Source organism: Protomyctophum bolini (genome assembly GCF_963924005.1).
Source record: "Protomyctophum bolini genome assembly, chromosome: 21".
Taxonomy (NCBI): Eukaryota; Metazoa; Chordata; class Actinopteri; order Myctophiformes; family Myctophidae; genus Protomyctophum; species Protomyctophum bolini.
Window position 1 is genome coordinate 17,805,591 of NC_137882.1, and position 19,258 is coordinate 17,824,848.

The 19,258-nt window shown below is 42.2% G+C and overlaps 1 long non-coding RNA gene across 1 annotated transcript in view; it reads right to left on the reverse strand.

The window, feature by feature from the left end:
- LOC308336388 overlaps positions 1-8,667 on the reverse strand; it is a 668,236-nt gene extending 659,569 nt beyond the window's left edge. Inside the window, exon 1 of the long non-coding RNA XR_013966157.1 lies at positions 8,613-8,667. This is a non-coding gene — a long non-coding RNA (uncharacterized lncRNA). The remainder of the gene's footprint in view (positions 1-8,612) is intronic.
- Positions 8,668-19,258: the final 10,591 nt, after the last annotated feature.

A 19,258-nucleotide genomic window follows, 5' to 3' on the forward strand; every position in this document is an offset into this window, starting at 1 on the left:
TAGTGCTCCCACCACCATCCCAGCATCCACCTGTCATTCTGTCTCTATGATTCCCTTATGGGGGTCTATTCCATTCCGGTGCCTGTAAAATATAGTTGGCAAATCATCTAACTCATAATTTTAGTAATGTCCTCAAAATTTTAGGATGGAATTGGTGCATTTCAAGGTGCCGAAAAATGCCCATGTATGGCGTCAAAATTCTCACTGTGATATTATATTATTAGTGGCAGATCGAGGGGTGGAGAGAGACAGAATGGGTCATATCCCTGAACGGGTATGGATTAGTTTATTATAATACAGGGAATGAAATGAAATGTCGTGACGACAAATATGGCTATAAATATTTATGCTCAGTATATTTATGCTCAATAAATATAGTTATTGAGCGTCTGACTGAAATAGTTTGAAAACTGAAAACTACTGCACAATGGTTAGAGGAAGCTAGAGGAGAGACTTCATCTTCTATTAATGAACTCCATTAGTCAATTAACATGCTTTATGAGCTGCTACGGGGTATGTGTTTGGGAGTTGTGTTCATTGTGTGGGAGTGGGGACATGTTGACAACTGGCTTTGTTTACTCCCTAGTTTAGCTGCCAACATAAATGGCCAGCCTCAATCTGCCTTCTTGGCTTGTTTCACAAGGGTGTGGTCTGATTCAGTGGTTAATTGTCAAACTAAATATTTTCAGATGGAGGTCCGTACCCTCATCTGAAAATATTTTGTGCAAGGGACCCCCATACATGTGTTGTCAAAAGGTTTAACAAAAAAGTTATTAGACTATTAGACGATAATTGATCGGTAGGCACACCTGTCCATGTCTGGACAGTCATGCCCTGAAAATGAAAACACCAGTGGGCTGTTGTTAGCAATTAATAAATGGTAATTCCATTGCAGTTTCCAAATCAACTGTCTCGGAATTAGAGATGAAAGCAACTCTTTTCATGGATAATAATGGTGTATTATGAACAAGATGCTTAATGATGTTCACGCAACCTGCAAATTACCTAAATCATCAGATCTTTAAAGTATACAACAAAGCCAATAGGGGTATATGTGCGGAAAATGAATAACAAAGTGCACAAAATACACACAAGTGAAAGTTAAATTGGACTGGATGCGATGAAAAGTGCCAGTGTATGAATGCCAAAGTGTGAGGAGAGATGAAATTAAGTGGATGAAAGAGAGGAAATGGAGAGTGCTTTGGAGCAGGACGCAGCCAGTTGTGTTGTAATTAAGGCAGCCTGCCATCTCGCTGGTCCCGTGCACCGGAGGAAGTGCGCCCGCAGGCCTCCGCTGGGCCTGCTGAGCACAAGTGCCAGTGGGCCTCAGAATTAAGTTGTTAACCCATTCTGACCTGAGATCAGATTCTAAAGATGTCTTCTACATCCTGACAGTTTTCATTCTGACCTGAGCTTGTAGATCTGCTATTTTTCAATAGTTAAAGCACGACATGATGCTAACACCAAAATGGGTTAATGTCAGAATTTTAGACACAAATTGTACTTGAGGACTGTAGATTTTGTTTCATACATACCAAAAATGAGGTGTTTGGTAATTCACCGTAAATCATGCACGCATAAACTATTCTGCATGGGATTTACATTACACTAAATGTGCAACTATCTTTTGGGAAGCGACAGGTGGGGCATTAAACATCGTCTCCACCTCCTCATCATTCTCGTAATCATCATCATCATGGTTGTCAACAATACCAAAAGCACGACCAAATGAAATGTGTTAACACGTGAAGAGATTATAATACTGAACAAATGTCAAATTAATAAATGCTGTGACCTGATAAGCACCCCTGCTGCTCTCTCATTGGTAATGGTATTCATCTTGAATCGTGTCGACCAGCGTTCCGGAACAGTTTAACCCGCACTGGCCATGTAAAAGATTGATGCGTCTTAAACACCAAACATTAATCTTTCACGGAATGTGCCTCGGCAGAGAGACTCTGTGTGATATCTTAATTTTCAATTCACACATTTCCAAGACCATTTAATTCGCTGCCACTGCAGAATAATAGCATGGTCAATGTACTTAGAACATGCCTACATTGATGTCAGACGCGAGAGCGATTAAGGGTGCTTAGCGGCATGCATGTGAGCTGTAAAACAAAGTACTTCAACGGGACCATTTTAACCTCTTCTGGATGGAACATTTGCCAAAAACAGATCTACACAAGCGCTGCGATTCGTTGTGAGCGTTGTGATCGGCTATATTTTCAAATGGCCGAAATGTATATAAGGGCTGAAATGGTTAGTGTGTTTTGTAATAACTAGAGCGGTGCCTGTTGGGCACTGACCTACTTGGAACGATGCAAGTTGGAAATGCATGCCCCATCCAGTTAAGTCTGCGTCCCCAATTGTATATGCCCATATGGAGTTCTTTATCAGGCATGCCCAAATATGGAGTCTATGCAGATATCAGAACATAATTGTGATGTCAGAACAGGCGAGCTCCATATATGGAGATATAGGGGTATTCAGGTCCAGACCCCAGTCTAAGGCTTTTGTGCTGGTTCTGGACAACCGTCTATCCGAGGGACTCAACACGGCACTGCACTCTCTGTGGTGGTGTGGAACGCTTGTGTCCAATTTGAAGTCGGCGAACAGTTCTCGAGATACGTGGATTACAGACGTACGTATACAGATGTAAACACGTACGCACAGAGACGTGGTGCATTTATAGATAGATAATCAAAATTGTAGTAGAGTAAAAGTACAATAATGTACAATCAGATGTAGTGGGGTAGAAGTAAAAATACTGACAATTGGAAATACTCCAGTAAAGTAAAAGCACCTCAAAATTAAGTACAGTACTTAAATGTACGTAAATGTACTTAGTTACTTTCTACCACTGTTAAACAGAAATACAATGTAGAAGTCGTCATTGCTGGCAACAACTGAACATTGTATTGAACACAAGCTGACAAAATGTCAGGTCATTATCATTTAGGCAGTGGAGGCAATCACGGGGATTGCACTGGAACTCATGCATGAAGAGGCAACCGCTGAAGTCGGGTATCATCACATCGATACGTTCACGCTGTTTGTCATTCCATACAGTATGTTGCCTCGGCTGCATGGTGAACATCACATGCTTTTAGATAAATGGCTCGTCAGCGTTACTCACGACAGGGGAACACAATTAGTTTAAGTACTAAGCAGCACGCATCAGATATTCATGACAAGCCTATATCTGTCGCAAGCGCGTTTTAATGGCGCATAACAGAGTTTACATCTTCACAGAACACTAATCAAATATGTGTAGCCTATAGTCACTCACTTAAACCTGTGTACTTAAAGGATGGAAAAGTTAATAGTGGCTTATTACTCTGTGTGGCATGCACAGACTAGCTCTGTATAGTATTAATCATTCTGTTAATCATTCTGTTCCCATTCTTGTTCCCATTCTTGCCCGAGAAGTCAGAAAAATGACACACATGCCTCAAAGACTTCCCACTGCAGCTTGCAGAGCTATTAAACAAACTATTTAGCCAATACATTTCCAGTACAGATTGTCAGCGAGTTTCACACACATCGTCAGCACGACACACAATGGTGGTTCAATCCAATAGTGGATGTGTGCAGTGATGATAAGCATTCTGTCTAATTTCCCAATGCTTGGCCTGCTAGTCCAGAAGGTTCCCCTTGTTGTCTTTGCTCTGTCATTTTTCTTTTGATAACAATGTCAATACCAGACTATTTCCCTGGTTGGCCGGCTGCCATTTATGCAAAGAAATTCTTTCAGAGAAGTTATTAATGCCTGATCACGAGGGACTTCTCCCCTAGACGTTTTGTGAACACTCCATATTGTCTCCAATTTCTCTTTTTATTGGCTTATGGGTATGGCTTATTGTCCGCCAGAGAATGTGGTGAGGACACAATGCAAATTAAAATTCTTCCTCTCTACTTGGGGAGAAAAACAGAATGGTCATAATGATATTCATCACACAGTGATTGAAATGACAGATGCTAGGATAGTACCACCCCCTGTGTAATTACTTGCTCATTGTTATTCTCTATTGAATCTCCTAGAATATGTGTTAATTGCATATTAAACAATGACATATAAGCATTGCAATTAGGAGCGGAGACAATGCTCTCACCCTACTGAAACACAAACAGAACGCACGCACGCACGCACGCAGACACACACAGGTCCCGCAGGTTAATTTCTACATTGGTCACACAGTTGTGGGCTAGTTAATTAGTTAGGTCGATTTTTAATTTACACCAGTTTCAGGCAGATCTGAGTGTAAACAATTATTTACTGAGATGTTTCATGTCTTTGAACCACCTGAGTTGTCCTTGATTTATTTTACTGGCTACAAGAACGGTATGTCTGGATACATCACAATTGAGATATGAAATATATATCACACACTGCTTGTATTTCAAGCACATAGTAATCAATAATAAGTGTTGTTCAAGTTACTTTTAAAAAGTAATTAGTTATAGTTACTAGTCTGAAAAAGTAACTAATTACTTTACTAGTTACTACATTTTGAAAGTAACTAGTTACTAGTTACTTTACTTTACTTTACAAAAAAATAAAGGTTTTGAAAAAATATATATATACACCGGTATATAAGATTTTCTGTTTTCAAGGAAAAAATATTCCCTAGTCACTGGTTCAGTTGTGGTTTGTTTTAAGCTCTACTCTAAAAAACAAAACTTATGCGGCTGCCAATAGTACAATATCCAAAATCACAGACAATATCCAGTCTAATGATATGGATATAATACTGATGCCCTGCCCATGCACAGACAGGCCTAAAGTAATTACCCTATGTTAACCTATGTTGACCAATCATCATCATTATGATGACGTTATGCCCTGTGGAAGCCACTTTCTCTTTCTCATGTGGAATGTGTTTCACTCTGGGAGTGCACTCAGCGCACGTCAGTTTACATGACAGACTCCGCACTGGCGCGCACACGCACGCATGCACACATACGTACGCACACACGCACAGTAGCTTTTGATTGATTGATTATTGTATTAACAGTTTGTAGAATGGGTACAGTTCAACGAAAGTACAGGTCAATACAAATGTAAGAGGATGAAACCAGAAAAAGACTTGTTTACATAAGGGGAAAGCCTACATATATGTTTTTATTGCTAATAGTATTGATGATGTCTGGTATATTATTGTGGTATATTATTATGTCTTTAAAGGTCTCTTTGAATTGAATATACACAAGGACCGAAATAAGCCCTCAGGGTTTTTTTGTGTTATCCATTTAGCACCATTGTATAATCAAACTATACTATTTGCAAACTCTTAAGAGACTACAGTTTATAATCGTACAGTCTATATTATTTATCACACAGAAATACTGATACCACTATCTTAACAATCCTGTTTCATCTTCCTCCATGCTTGAAAGATCAATCTGTCCAATACAATTTGCGTGACAGAGACAGAGAGAGGGAGAGAGGGAGAGAGGGGGGGGGGTTGGGGGCGGGGCCAGGTCTAAGGCCTCTTCTGTGAACAATGTGTAATTTTCAACTGATAATTCATGCGAACATCTGCTGCTCTGTGAAAGGTTATGACACTCACTGCCATGTTTAAGTTAGCACCAGCGCACGCACAACGTTACAGATGAATGAGCACACACACAGGGTGAAATAGACTGGGAAATCCTACAATCCTACAATTTATATACTCAGCTCTGCTTCATTACATTTTTAAACATATAAGTTACAAGTATTTCTTTCAATAGCTTTCAATCTACAATAATTATACATCTAATAATTTAATGTTTGTTTCAGTTTCCCTTAGTGCCAGCAGTAGGTGAGCTCGATACCAGTAAGACGCCTGAGGGCGAGAAGCGACCTCGCCATATGCACGCATCCACCTCGTTGACTACAGACGGTGAGCGCTGGCACTTTGGCATGGGGGGTCAGATCAACATGGAATTCTGTACTGGCCATACAAGGAGCATGTCTTGATCAACATGGAATTCTGTACTGGCCATATAAGGAGCATGTCTTGATCAGTGCCGGTTCTAGGCCTTTTGAGGCCCTAGGCAACATATTATACAGAGCCCCCCCCCCCCTCCTGCTTTGCCACGCCGGATAAAAATTGTAAATTTGCCATGAAAATGCTTCAATCTGGTGCACTTTGAGATCAAAATTAAGAAGCTAGGTGGGGGCCACATATGTTTATAAACAAATCACAAATGTTTATAAACAAATCCCAAATGTTTATAAACAAATCCCAAATGTTTATAAACAAATACCAAAATGTTTATAAACAAATCCCAAATCCCATGAGACTTGGTCCTACCCCCCCGACCATGAGACTTACTACAGGTCAACTGGTAGTGGTCCTACCCCCCCCCCATGAGACTTACAAATCCCAAATGTTTATAAACAAATCCCAAATGTTTGTAAACAAATCCCAAATGTTTATAAACAAATCCCAAAATGTTTATAAACAAATCACAAATGTTTATAAACAAATCACAAATGTTTATAAACAAATCACAAATGTTTATAAACAAATACCAAAATGTTTATAAACAAATCCCAAATCCCTTGGTCCTACCCCCCCGACCATGAGACTTACTACAGGCCAACTGGTAGTGGTCCTACCCCCCCCCCCCATGAGACTTACAAATCCCAAATGTTTGTAAACAAATCCCAAATGTTTATAAACAAATCCCAAAATGTTTATAAATAAATCACAAATGTTTATAAACAAATCACAAATGTTTATAAACAAATACCAAAATGTTTATAAACAAATCCCAAATCCCTTGGTCCTACCCCCCCGACCAATATGATCAACATGGAATTCTGTACTGGCCATATAAGGAGCATGTCTTGATCAACATGGAATTCTGTACTGGCCATATAAGGAGCATGTCTTGATCAACATGGAATTCTGTACTGGCCATATAAGGAGCATGTCTTGAGTGTACAGGGTCAGATCAACATAATGGAATGTCAGAACCGGTCAGCACCATATATGGAGATCTAAGGGTGGTAGCGGGGACATTCTCTTCAGTGTACAGGGTTTGATGAGGGCCCAGGTATGGCTGGGCCTTAATTTTGGAATTATGGAATAATTATTAATTATGGAATGTCAGAACAGGTTCTGACATATATCCATAATAGATCTAAGGGTTTGATGTCAGATGTAGAGTTGCTGGCCAATATTGATGACATCAGGGATCTCCATATTTAACTGCGACAGCAGGTTACATTTACTATGATCAGGGTCTCCACATATCCATCCCTGATGCTGTCACATGCTGAGACCTGGGCACCATATAATGGTGCCCGACACACACTGGTGCCCGACACACTGACGGGAAATGCACGATTCCATAGTAAAACAATCAAAAGCATTACTGCTTAGCAAGAAAAATCATATTGTTAACATGACAGCATATAACTACTTATATGTATACAGTTAGGAGCAGATTATGTGTTATGAGTATAGTTCATTATGCATTATAGACATGGGCTTCATAGAAAGAGTTACGTAAAATGGTATGGTTGCTACAACCACGGAACACCCACATAATCCCCCTTGTGCTTATCAATCACACAGAGTAAGAGAGTGGAAATGAGAGCGGGCGTGAGAGATCGGAAGCGCAGGGAAAATGGCCCATATTTCTCCTCTTGACACTTTCCTTTTAAAGCTAATTCAGCACATCTCTTAATCAAATGCGTCTGTGGGGGAGAGCATAAATTTAGGATTTATGTTTTGTGGTTAAACTAAATGAATCGCATCTTTTGTCATTAGCGAGTGCTCTGTTGGGCCCCGGACCACCACCACCACCACCGACAACAACCCCCTCCCCCCACCCCTCACACCCGCCCCAATCGCTGTGTTAATAGAGAGTACTGTTGGAATATGGCAGCAACGTCCTTTGTCATGTAAAGCTATTCAGCTGGGAAGGACGCACAGCGCAGGGCCCCGATTATCCAATGACAAGTCCCATCGTCTCGGAGACAATGTCACCCTAATAATGAACAATTCTGTAACTGTCAGGGCACGTTTGTAACCCGCGCACTTTTTTCCGATCACATTCCGGCTGCGGCGCCATTGTCTCCGGTGAAAATGGGCCGGGGAATAATCGCGCGGCTAATGGAGCTTTAATGTAGAGTGTCATAGAACAATCAATCTGGACGGATGAACAAAAAGATCTCGCTAATGAATTCCTGCTAATGCAAGAGAAAACATTGTTCTTACAAGAATTTCCTGGCACCTCCGTTGACACGTGCAGTCGACATTGTGAGACAATGGAAAGCGGACGTGCGTGCATGGCCTCGGGAGATAGCCTATTCAGGGTTTCCTGAATATGATCTGTAAATTATGTATAGAAAAATATACCACATTATCCTCACAGCCGCTGTCTCTCCTCCTTAGTATCTCAGTATACATTAGATTACGTGAAGATTAAACTGGCATGCGTCTTTGTTTTTCTTTCACTGCATTCAGAGCACAGGTTCCAATATGGAGACAATTTATTCAGGGCCGCCAATAGAGGTGCACTGTTTGTCCTTGCTGTGTTTCACCCTCGCAGACAGAGCTATTTTCATGCCAATGTGTAATTTATCCGCCGTGTGGGTGGAGAAAAAATACTTTTGTTTGTGTGTTTGTGTGTGTGTGTGTGTGTGTGTGTGTGTGTGTGTGTGTGACAGTGTGAATTTTATGAAGAAATAAAACTAGATCTAAGCTACAACAACAACGTATTGCTACTCGCCATTTAACCTCTTTGACTTAAATTAGAGCTGGAGGGCTGCCTAAAACATAACATTTTACCTGTTGTGTGCCAGCAATAAGCCCTCGATTCGCCATTTCAGTCAACAAAGCCTTCAATTTAGGGTCGCGATGTAACATTAGTACATTACTAAGCGGCCAGACAAAGCGACCATGCAGCAGCAGAGAAAAACACACGTTCAGTGGCCAAAGATAAAGCCGAGAGTTGGATTAAGAAACTGTTGGTTCTGGCAAAAGATTTTGCCTAAATATGCTTTGAACAATTTAAATAATGTAGCCCACAGAAGGCTATACACGAGTGTGTGTGTGTGTGTGTGTGTGTGTGTGGGTGTGTGTGTGTGTGTGTGTGTGTGTGTGTGTGTGTGTGTGCACGCTTTTGATTGATTGATTGAAGTATTTATTAACAGTTTGCAGAATTACAGTACATTTCAAGCACAACTCAATACAAAAACTGTCAACTGTGAGAGGACGACCAATAAAGCACTGCGCTTGTTTCCAAGAGGGTCCACCATGTTCAGTGTCAGTGTGCCCGACACACTGACGGGAAATGCACGATTCCATAGTAAAACTGTTACCACAATTAAAAGCTTAGCAAGAAAAATCATATTGTTAACAGATGACGGCATATAACTACTGTTATACCTAACTACTGTCCTTTCACAAAATGTATGTTCTTTTATGATCCATTTCTATTCCCTTCCACCCCACCCCACCACCACCACCACCACACGTATATTAAATTACCTCTTCGTATTCCACTGCACCAGAAATAACTCCCAGGCCCCTCAACTGGCAGATAATAAGGAGACCTCCAAGGATGACCGATTGATTTTGGGCCCCCTAAGGACCCCCCCTCCTCTGTAAGTAGACGTGATGAAGACAGCAAAATTATTTAGAGTAGCTTAGATGGGCCCCGCTGAACATTTTCCCATTCATTGCAGGTCGGAGTCCCTCGAGCAACAGGATCAATAGTGCCTTGTTGCAGATGCTGAGAGAAAGGACTGTCTGGCCAGATTTGTAGTCAGCCTGCGCCGTGGCTTTGATATCAACCACCGGCTTTTGGGAGATTTTCTTGTCTTATCCAATGAAGAGAGCATAAACAGAGTTTGAGATGAATGTGGAGGGTGGACATGTTTGTTTGCCTCATTGCTTGCAAGGAATGATGCTTCAAATGCTACCATACATCGAATTGCCCCCCAACCCTCTCCACAAGAGAGAGCGAGAGAGAGAGAGAGAGAGAGAGAGAGGCAGGTCAGGAAGATGGGATTTTATACTGAAAGCACTCAGATTCATATTCATCTATGCTTCCGTTGAGTAAGATGATGTATTGCCCCTGTGTATTGAGGGATGGAGTAGGTGTTTAGTAATCAGCTCATCTCTCAACTTCCTGACTAGAATGACAATAATAGCTTATGCCGCTTTCTTCATGTGTATACAGTAGTAAAACAGATACAGAGATGGAAGCATTTATGATGATAAAGGGCAGGTCTACAGTTACATGACACAAGATATGTTTCTTTCTCTCCATATGCGTGCTTCTCTGCCTGCCAGCAGAGTCTGCCTGTCAAAACATCTTCATTTTGTATTCGCACCTGAAAAGCATGTTAACAACGCGGGAACGTACCAGCTAAAGTGTGCCGGTCCCAGATGAGCTGGGCTATATTTCGGTGTTCTTTCCAGTTACATCCCTTATGCACCATGCAGGCACTAACGTGAGTATACCGACCATCCTAACAATCAAGCATGATTTGCAACTGGCTTTTAAATACCTAATGGGGGTATTTAGCATTTGATGAGCATTATGCTCTAGAGGGTTTTTTTTGGAGTGGGGGCAATCATTTTTGAAATATTCTCTGCCCTAATTGGTCCAATGTTTTATGTTTTATAAAGGTTGTTAACCTTTTAATAATGGAATATAAAGTCACCACTCTTGGTTGAGTAGATGCATGGTACACCTTCTAATTCATTAACTCATCAAGCCCTGAGGCCAATTCTACAAATGCCTTTTAAATCGGTAGTTCTCACAGCTTCATTGCAGATATACAAGCTTATAAATTCTTTATGCTTTAAATCGGTACTTATGGAGAGCTGTTGCACCCATGGAGGCACGCTCCCTCTGAGCGTTTGCTCGAATCTAGCTACAACTGTGAAGTAAGTTTCATAATCGATATCCACTTGTGCAGACCCAATTCCCTCTGGCCCCTCTAGGTTTTCAAACTATGGATCCGTCTCACTGTTCCGTGTATTGTGTTCTCCACCAAATTCCCCTACAACTCCACCTCTCCATCAACAGCGGCTGTGCTCTCCTTCTGCAGCATGCGGATCAATGGCGAGCTATAGCCTGCCAACCGATCAAGTCTATAATAACACAGTCCCTCCATCTCATCCTCTGCCGCAGTAAATTACCTGGGCTCGTCTTTTCCCCTCTTTGACCCCCGGGGGATCTTTATTAATGCCCAGGCTTTACATCAAATGCAGTCAGGTGGCCTGGTAATGAGATCACAGTCAAGCCTGGCCTGATTTAAATGCTAAATATGGGTCAGAGCGAGTCGATGACCCAAACACACCCTCACCGGCTGGGTGTAATGATAAGCTCAAACATGGCCGTCGCAAGGGAAAGAGAGACGTTGTGATTATAAGAGAGGGGGGAAGTGAGGTTAAGAGACATGCTTTAAATATCAAGCATAAAATGGGGAGATGAAATGCCAAAATAACAAAGTTGGGAAATGTGAAATATCTGAAAAAGAACCCTGCTGTTTTCTTCTTCTTTCTAATTATTTGTTTGGCCCCAAAAATTGTTTGTTGTCATGAGTTGCCACGATCCAAGTTGGCTTTGACCGAGGCTTACAGGTCTTTAAATAAATACTTTATTAAACCTGGAAAAATGAATTAGAAATTGTCTTCCGGGCCAGTCGTCGTGTAAAATGTCTCTGTGTGGACGTGGCCTCAATCTAATCTGCCGGCTACGGAATATGATTGTTGAGTTCTACACAGCCGTCATCAAGTCCACCCTCACTGTATCCATTAGGTTGTCTCTAGTTTCAAGGACAGGTGGAGATAGATTATAACCGATTCCCATCCCATCAGTATGCAACTCAAACGGTGCTGAGTCAGACTCATCACACCCTGTACTGTCACACAGCCCGATCTACTGGCTAACCCAACCTAGCTGAGATATGCGATCTGACGAGCTCACTTTTCTACAATTTACAATTTAGGCATTTAGCAGATGCTCTTACATCAGAGCGACTTACTGTACAGTAAGCAAGAACAAAAGAAACATGGTAATAGGCTACATCATACGGTATACATAAAAATAGTCATCATGAATCATACGTAAGCTAAGAACCTAACAGGAGAATATCTATATAATGAACCTATGCATATAATTATACTATATGGTGCTATGTCTACATAAAATGCCATCTAAGTTACATAAGTTGAGCCTTAATATGCCTGTAAGGTCGTGGGGGCTAGGGCAAGTGCCAAGTGCTATGCCTAAGATGGGGTCTGAAGAGTTGGGTTTTCAGACTATGGCGGAAGATTGGCAGTGAGTCCGCAGTTCTGATTGCAATGGGAAGTGCATTCCATAGTTTTGGAGCCAGAAGGGAGAAGAGTTTGGGATGTGTGGAGCATTGTCCCTAACCTGACTATTGAGTTCACAAGTTCCCTCCTCCTTCCTGGATCTGGTCTCTCTCAAGCAGAAACGATAAACCGGAAGCAGCGGAACAAAAATGATGATATCTCCATAATAATTTCGAGTTGTAGTCCTGTTTTGTTTACATTTGCACTTCAATACCTCATCAGTATCGCGTTGATCCTGCCTCTAGCGGCCGCATACGGCCGCGTCTGTCTCCGGTCAGAAATGGTCCGGAGTGCATGGTCTCTGCCCGAGAGGGACCAGCTGGGAGCAGGAGGATGAACTGCTGCCACAAGCTGGCGGAGTCAGGTTACGTTGTCCCGGCGACATTCACAACCACCTGATACCGTAATCTGGTCTCATATTTAATGAGGTTGGCTGCACCACAAAAAAAGACTAGCAATGACAGGCAACTGTGAAACACAGAACTTGTGGTGAAACCACAGTAACCCTCTTTCCCAATGACATTTTAGTTAGAAACTCATCATTGAATGACAACCACAACACAAGTAGAAAAAACACTGGACCACAAAAGGTTGACCTGGCAGTCCGTCTCCCTCAGCCTGATGAAACCTCTCTAGAGAGGAATATGCCAGCTGATTTCAGCAAATAAATGCTAGCCCTAATGGAAACTGGGTGAACAATAACGCACTCATACTAACCCTGTCCTAACACGAACTGCATGCGGAAGCCATGTAGTCGAACTGGTGGTGCGTCGGAATTACACTGTTCCCTATGCGTGTACAGCTACACACATACCTGCGCACACACACACACACCTTTCTTTCCCTTGACACCTCCCTTGTGAATATGCAAAGCGTAATTTTCAAATGATAATAGACCCATTTCACAGGAGACAAGTGACAGGTAAACACACAGCTAAATGAAATTGCATTAATTGTCGGTGTTAAAGGTGTTGCTGAGTGCCAGCACGGACAGCTCCAGTTAACTTCATGCTGGCACACATCTGAAACATACCGTATACATTACAGTAATTAACATAATTATCTTCTGCTACGTTTTCCTGACACCAATGGCTGCTGCGAAAAAGCTCCATTCAAGTAAATTTTTGCTAGGCTACTGGCGTCCCGGTCGGGGCGCATACATTGGTCCGACGTACAAACTGTCCGACATGTGTGGCAGGTTAAGACACATGTGTGGCCGGTTAAGACACATGTGTGGCCGATTAAGACACATGTGTGGCCGGTTAAGACACATGTGTGGCCGGTTAAGACTCATCCATGGCTCCGACATGCGTGGCAGGTTAAGACACATGTGTGGCCGGTTAAGACTCATCCTCATACTGTATGCACGCACAGTGACCTTACAATTGAATGAGCGTGTCATTAGAGCTCTTGCCTTTGGACCACAAGGTCATGGGATCGCGACGAAGTCGTAGGGTAGGAGGTGTGGCGCTCCACCTCTGCAATCCATCTCCCAGGGGTCTAGCACATTGTAACAGGAGCAGACTCCCTCTGTACCAACAATTAGCCTCTCCCGACTCACTTATAAATCTGCAGGCAAAACAACAGTAACTTAAAAATGATCATCCAAACTCACTATGAGAATCTAGGGACTAAGAAAAATGCATTCTCATTGTGCTAAAAAGAATCGCCCTTCAGCCAAACAAGGCAAATACGGGCAGAGCTTTAATTGCAATGTGAATGTCAACCTGGACTTGCTTCTGTAGCACGACAGCACACACACACACACGCACACTTATCTTGTAAAGACTTAACAAACAATTCAAAACATTATCTTCATCAAACATTTCTCCTCCCTTCTCTGTCTCTCCGTGCTACTCTCGTCCTCTCTCTGTTTTCTAATTACTTATGACCCACACCCACAGCTGTGCGCACGCACACACGCACACACGCACGCACAATACCGTTCTTTCTTCCCCACTTGATGATATTGAATTTTGTTGTTATTCTTCATGTCATGTCTATGAATTGATTGCACATTCTTCTGGGAACACTAACAGCATACTGTATTTGCTAGAAAGAGAATGTGACATCGTCATTGAAAGGAACAGCGAAAACCTCTCAAGATGGTGCCACCAGAGGCCGTCCAGGTTTTTCAAGCTATATTGCTGTGACTTCTAGGTATCAGTTCTGTTTATTATGGCGGGTTGACTAAGGTTCATACTGCTTAAACCAGCCATGCAAGTTGTGGCTGCAATATGCCTATTGCACTTATAATGATCCCACTCCAAAGCCTCAAAGTACAGAGTAGCCTAATCCATAATGTTTTGTCCATCCAGCATAAGGAGCATCACATTAAACAAAAAGCCAGTGCTGTGGGTATAGCCCAGGAGGACAGAAGTGGTAGGGGAGATAGTTACTGTTAGTGTTTACACAGACAATACATTGTGAAAATAGCCCATATGCTGTGGCTTAATATGTTGTGCTATAGACTTTCAGTCAGTTTACATTTTTGAGTGGTGCCTCCGCTCCATTACGCAGCTATGTGTGTCCCTATGTACTGTACTATGTACTGTACAGTATGTATGTGAACGCATCCCAGCACGGAAAGCTGCAACACGAGAACTGTCATTTCTCAACCGTTTCTGACGTGGGAAGGCTCACCGGAACAGGGCAGGCCCCCTGGCCGTGTTCCTGGGGGTCTGGATGACCCCCACACGGTAACTATGTTATTTTTCATCTTCGGGCTGGCCCCCTGGGGGTCTGGATGTTCCGGGGACATTTCTCAAAGATTTCTTTCAAAAATAATCACAGTACAGTACAGAGCACAGTACACTACAATACATTACAGAGCACAGTACCGTAACTATAACAATAAATGTACGTATAGTTGCACCGCTCAGGTGTGATTTTGAATGCATAACTCCTAGTAGTTGATTCCAGGTTTCATGTGTCATGGCTGTTGACACAGTATGTAAGGCTGTTATCAAGCAAGATTTCAACATTTTAACCATGTGAATATGGTCTATACTAGCATTTAGTTTGCTCTTGAATGGCTCCTGAATCCAGCAGTATCATCATCATACATGCGATGCACTAAATGACCAGTCATCACGTTAAAGGTTTTAATACTTACTTACTTTCCTTACCTTTCGGAACACAATGCCATTGATACGTAGTTTCCAGCCTAGCTTGTCTGGCTTGGGCCATCTTCAGCTGATTCCACGTCAGTCGCTTCTTTTTAACTTGATCCGTGTTCCTTTTGGTCTTCCTCTGCTCTGTTCACACAGGTGGATGTTGGTACGGTTTGGTCAGAAGGTCATGAGGAATTGAGGATGCGTCTAAAACCCAGAGGAACAATGTTAAATCCCTGTCATTTTGGTAGGGTAGGTGCTGTTATAGACTACTGAACAGCAACATGTGAAGTAAATCACATAGGCGTTGCAAATACAGCTAATTAAAGATGGCTGCTATAGCATTTGTGCTATAAATGTGTGCACACACACACACACACACACACACACACACACACACACACACACACACACACACACACACACACACACACACACACACACACACACACACACACACACACACACACACACACACAACTGTATGTCAAGCATAGACTGTAAGTTGTACTGTCTGTACTGTGCAGTTGTGCACTGTGTACATTGTGGAGTCTTGAAATTATACAACTTCACTGACCCAAAACCACATTTCCTGATTCCCCCGACTTGCAGGCAGAGGCTATAGTCAAACACACACCAATTACTCAAAACAGGCACAGAAAAGAAAACAACAAACTTGTGGTAATTAAACTTCAAGGCTGTGGAGAAGGAAGTGTTAATCCGCACAAGTTAGAGGATTCCACTATTGCAAAAGCATTTACACTTTCATTAAAGATAAAGAGTGCAGCCAAGTGGAACAAAATAATTTAGAAAGCCCTACATTTAAACACTGGTGGTGAACCTGTGAATGTCTACACTGCACACTTTACCCTTCTATAATGAGGACTAGCTGAGACCATACAATCTATTCACAGATTAACATTTCTCAGCAAACATAAAGAAACAGCAACCTTAAAATAAAGAAATTAATGAGAACTTTGGGTAGAATGATCAGGGTCAGATCAATGCTTTTCAAATATGAGGCATGTGCATGCAAAAAGAAGAGGCATGTTTAGTGCAAATTAGATGAGTCAAGCTAAAAAAAGTGTTTTGTTACAGGGGTTTGCGTTTCTCCTCCATGCAGCTCTTTACTTAACAAAACAAAAAAGCATGTTCATGTTAGGACACCAATTACACCAATCAGGGGAGAGAGCTGCAATTTATCAGCTTAAATTTTATTTTGTGCCAGTTCTGTCTGCTGTTAGTATCATGAGGTTGTCCTCTGGTTTCTGCAGACAGAGGTATAGCCCCCTAAATGCACAACTAATGAGGAGGTGTGGCTGGTGTTGAGGTGTCGAGCCAAGCATTCAATATGAAATACGTTTTGCTCCATACGGTTTACCAACCAGCTGCAGCTAATAAGACTGTGGTGTGTTTGTTTTTACGTCTGGAGAGACTCCTGCCCAGGACAGCTACTGTAGGCTTCAGACGCGCCTCCTTAGGAGACTGTACGATCAGATAAACTTTTGTGACCTGACCACTACAATCAGACATTGCAGTTATGTGTTGCTCAATATTGTTAAAAGAGGGCCCAACCCATGCATGCCTACAACATTTATTGGCTCCCAACCACTTTGGACTTGAATGATTTAAGGGAAAACTTCCAATTAGAGAATATGTGAGCCAAATGTAGGCGAGTATTGAAGGTAGGAGTAAATAAATAAATAAATTTGGAAAAAATAAAATAATAATAATAATAATTAGATCTCCATATATGGATAATGATATACCGGTATGTCAGAACCTGTTCTGACATTCCATATTGATCCTTCCCCATCCATCCTTCCTCTTCGATGTCTCCCTTTTGACTTATACCATCACTGAGGATACGTCCCAGGTGCATCCATGCAATGTTTATTCGTTCTAGTTATTCTATTTATAGTGACTCATAGGAGTATAGACTATGTGACAACCGGGAATAGTCTGGTGACCAAAGGAGAGATGGGTGACAGCCGGAATGTAGACGGCACCCGGGTGAGCAGTATGGCTTAGCACCCCAGCCTGTGTCCTCGGTGAGGAGGAAGCCCAAAAAACCCACATGGACCTTTGGGAGGGCCATTCAAGCTGCAGGCTGGCACCACAGTTTCCCTGCAGGTGGCGCCTGCAGAATCTATCCCGAAAGAATTCTGTCTGGTGCTGTGAATCTGGTGCAACGCACAGGTCCTGGCTGCACCTGGTGAGAGCAGGAGTGGACCTGGTCCAGGACCTGGTGAGGAGGAGGTGCTCGGCCAGGAGTCAAGTTCAACCCACAGAGCCTAGTCCCTCCACACGCCGGATGGTTCTACCTCCTAACACTGTGCCAATACATGTTCAGACTATGACGCAAATCTTTGTTGACGGAAATGTTGAAACGATTTATTTATTCTACATATTTTGACAATATTGGAGAACACAAGAATGTCATGTTTGGGTATGTATGTGTCATATTTGGCCTACTACAGCATCAATAAATTGCTGACCCCTGCATTAGTCTCATGTAGCCAGACAATCAGAGAACTCCGCCTGCTCATAAATACAGTATATCTGGGGAAATTCTAAAGTCATGGACACTGGAGAAAACCAGCGGTAATACAAACTTATACGCCCACTGCTTTGAAAACAAATTCTGATACCATATCGTATATGAAGGAACGCCCTAAAGACTTTGCATAATTGTTTCTGTGATGCAGACTTTGCATAATAATGTCAACCCAGTTTTAGACCATTCACCGTATTTAGATTTCCCCAGACATAGCAGTAGGCAGAGATCTCTCGATCTGACCATCTGGCTATGCGAGACTAGTATGTCTGTGTGCGGGTGTGCGTGCGTGCACGAGCACGTTTGTACGTGTGTGGGTGCATGCATGCATGCATGCATGCATGCATGCGTGCGTGTGACTGTGAAATAGACTGTGGAAAACAAATAAAAACATTATGCATGGATGACAGTTGATAACATTAAAGTTTATTACCAACAATAATAATATTTTCCCCCAAGGGATCAATTTGGTAATACAGTTGATCAGAAATGCCTTGCAGACAGAGGCCATGCCCATGCAGCCTTTTGTTCAAAAGGGAAATACTGATATGGATGTTTAAAGATGTAGCTAATGTTTAATTCCAGAGAGACATTCTTTTTGTTTATTTTTATTATTAACTGTTAAAAAGAGCCAACAAAGAAATGCTGTGGGGAAAATATTATGTTATACATCCATATAATTGCGGTTCTATACTGTCGTGTATGTAATGAGATATATTGTATGGTGGGGGATACTTTTTAGAAATGTGTCCAACGCTAGAGGTTTTCCTATAACTTTTCCACCGTAGCAGCTCATACGCGGTGAAATCTTTTTGGTGTAATAAAACCGGGTTTCCGTCTTCAAAGGTAAAAACCCCAAAAGGGGTCCCATCCTAAATGGGTTAAGTGGGTCCATGAAAAAGGCCTGCATGTGCGGTCCATCACAAAAAATATTCAAAACAAAAAGTGAATTGATGTCTGTATTAGTAAATTGCTGTCTGTATTAGGCCAACTTAGTCACATAACCCTCTAGACTTAAGGCTCATTCATAGTCTGGACTAGTTTCGGTGGTGAGGTGACCCTAGCTGAAATAACGTTGAGCAGTGGTGAGTAAAAACAGAGAGAAGGGGCTGGGGGCGGTGGCGGTGGTTTGCTCTTCACCGCGGCTCGTGGCGTCATGTTGTAGTTCGGTGGTCACTTCACCACCGAAAATCCAGACTATGAATGAGCCTTCAGTAACCCACTTTTTCCCTCTACATCAAATCTCTATCTCT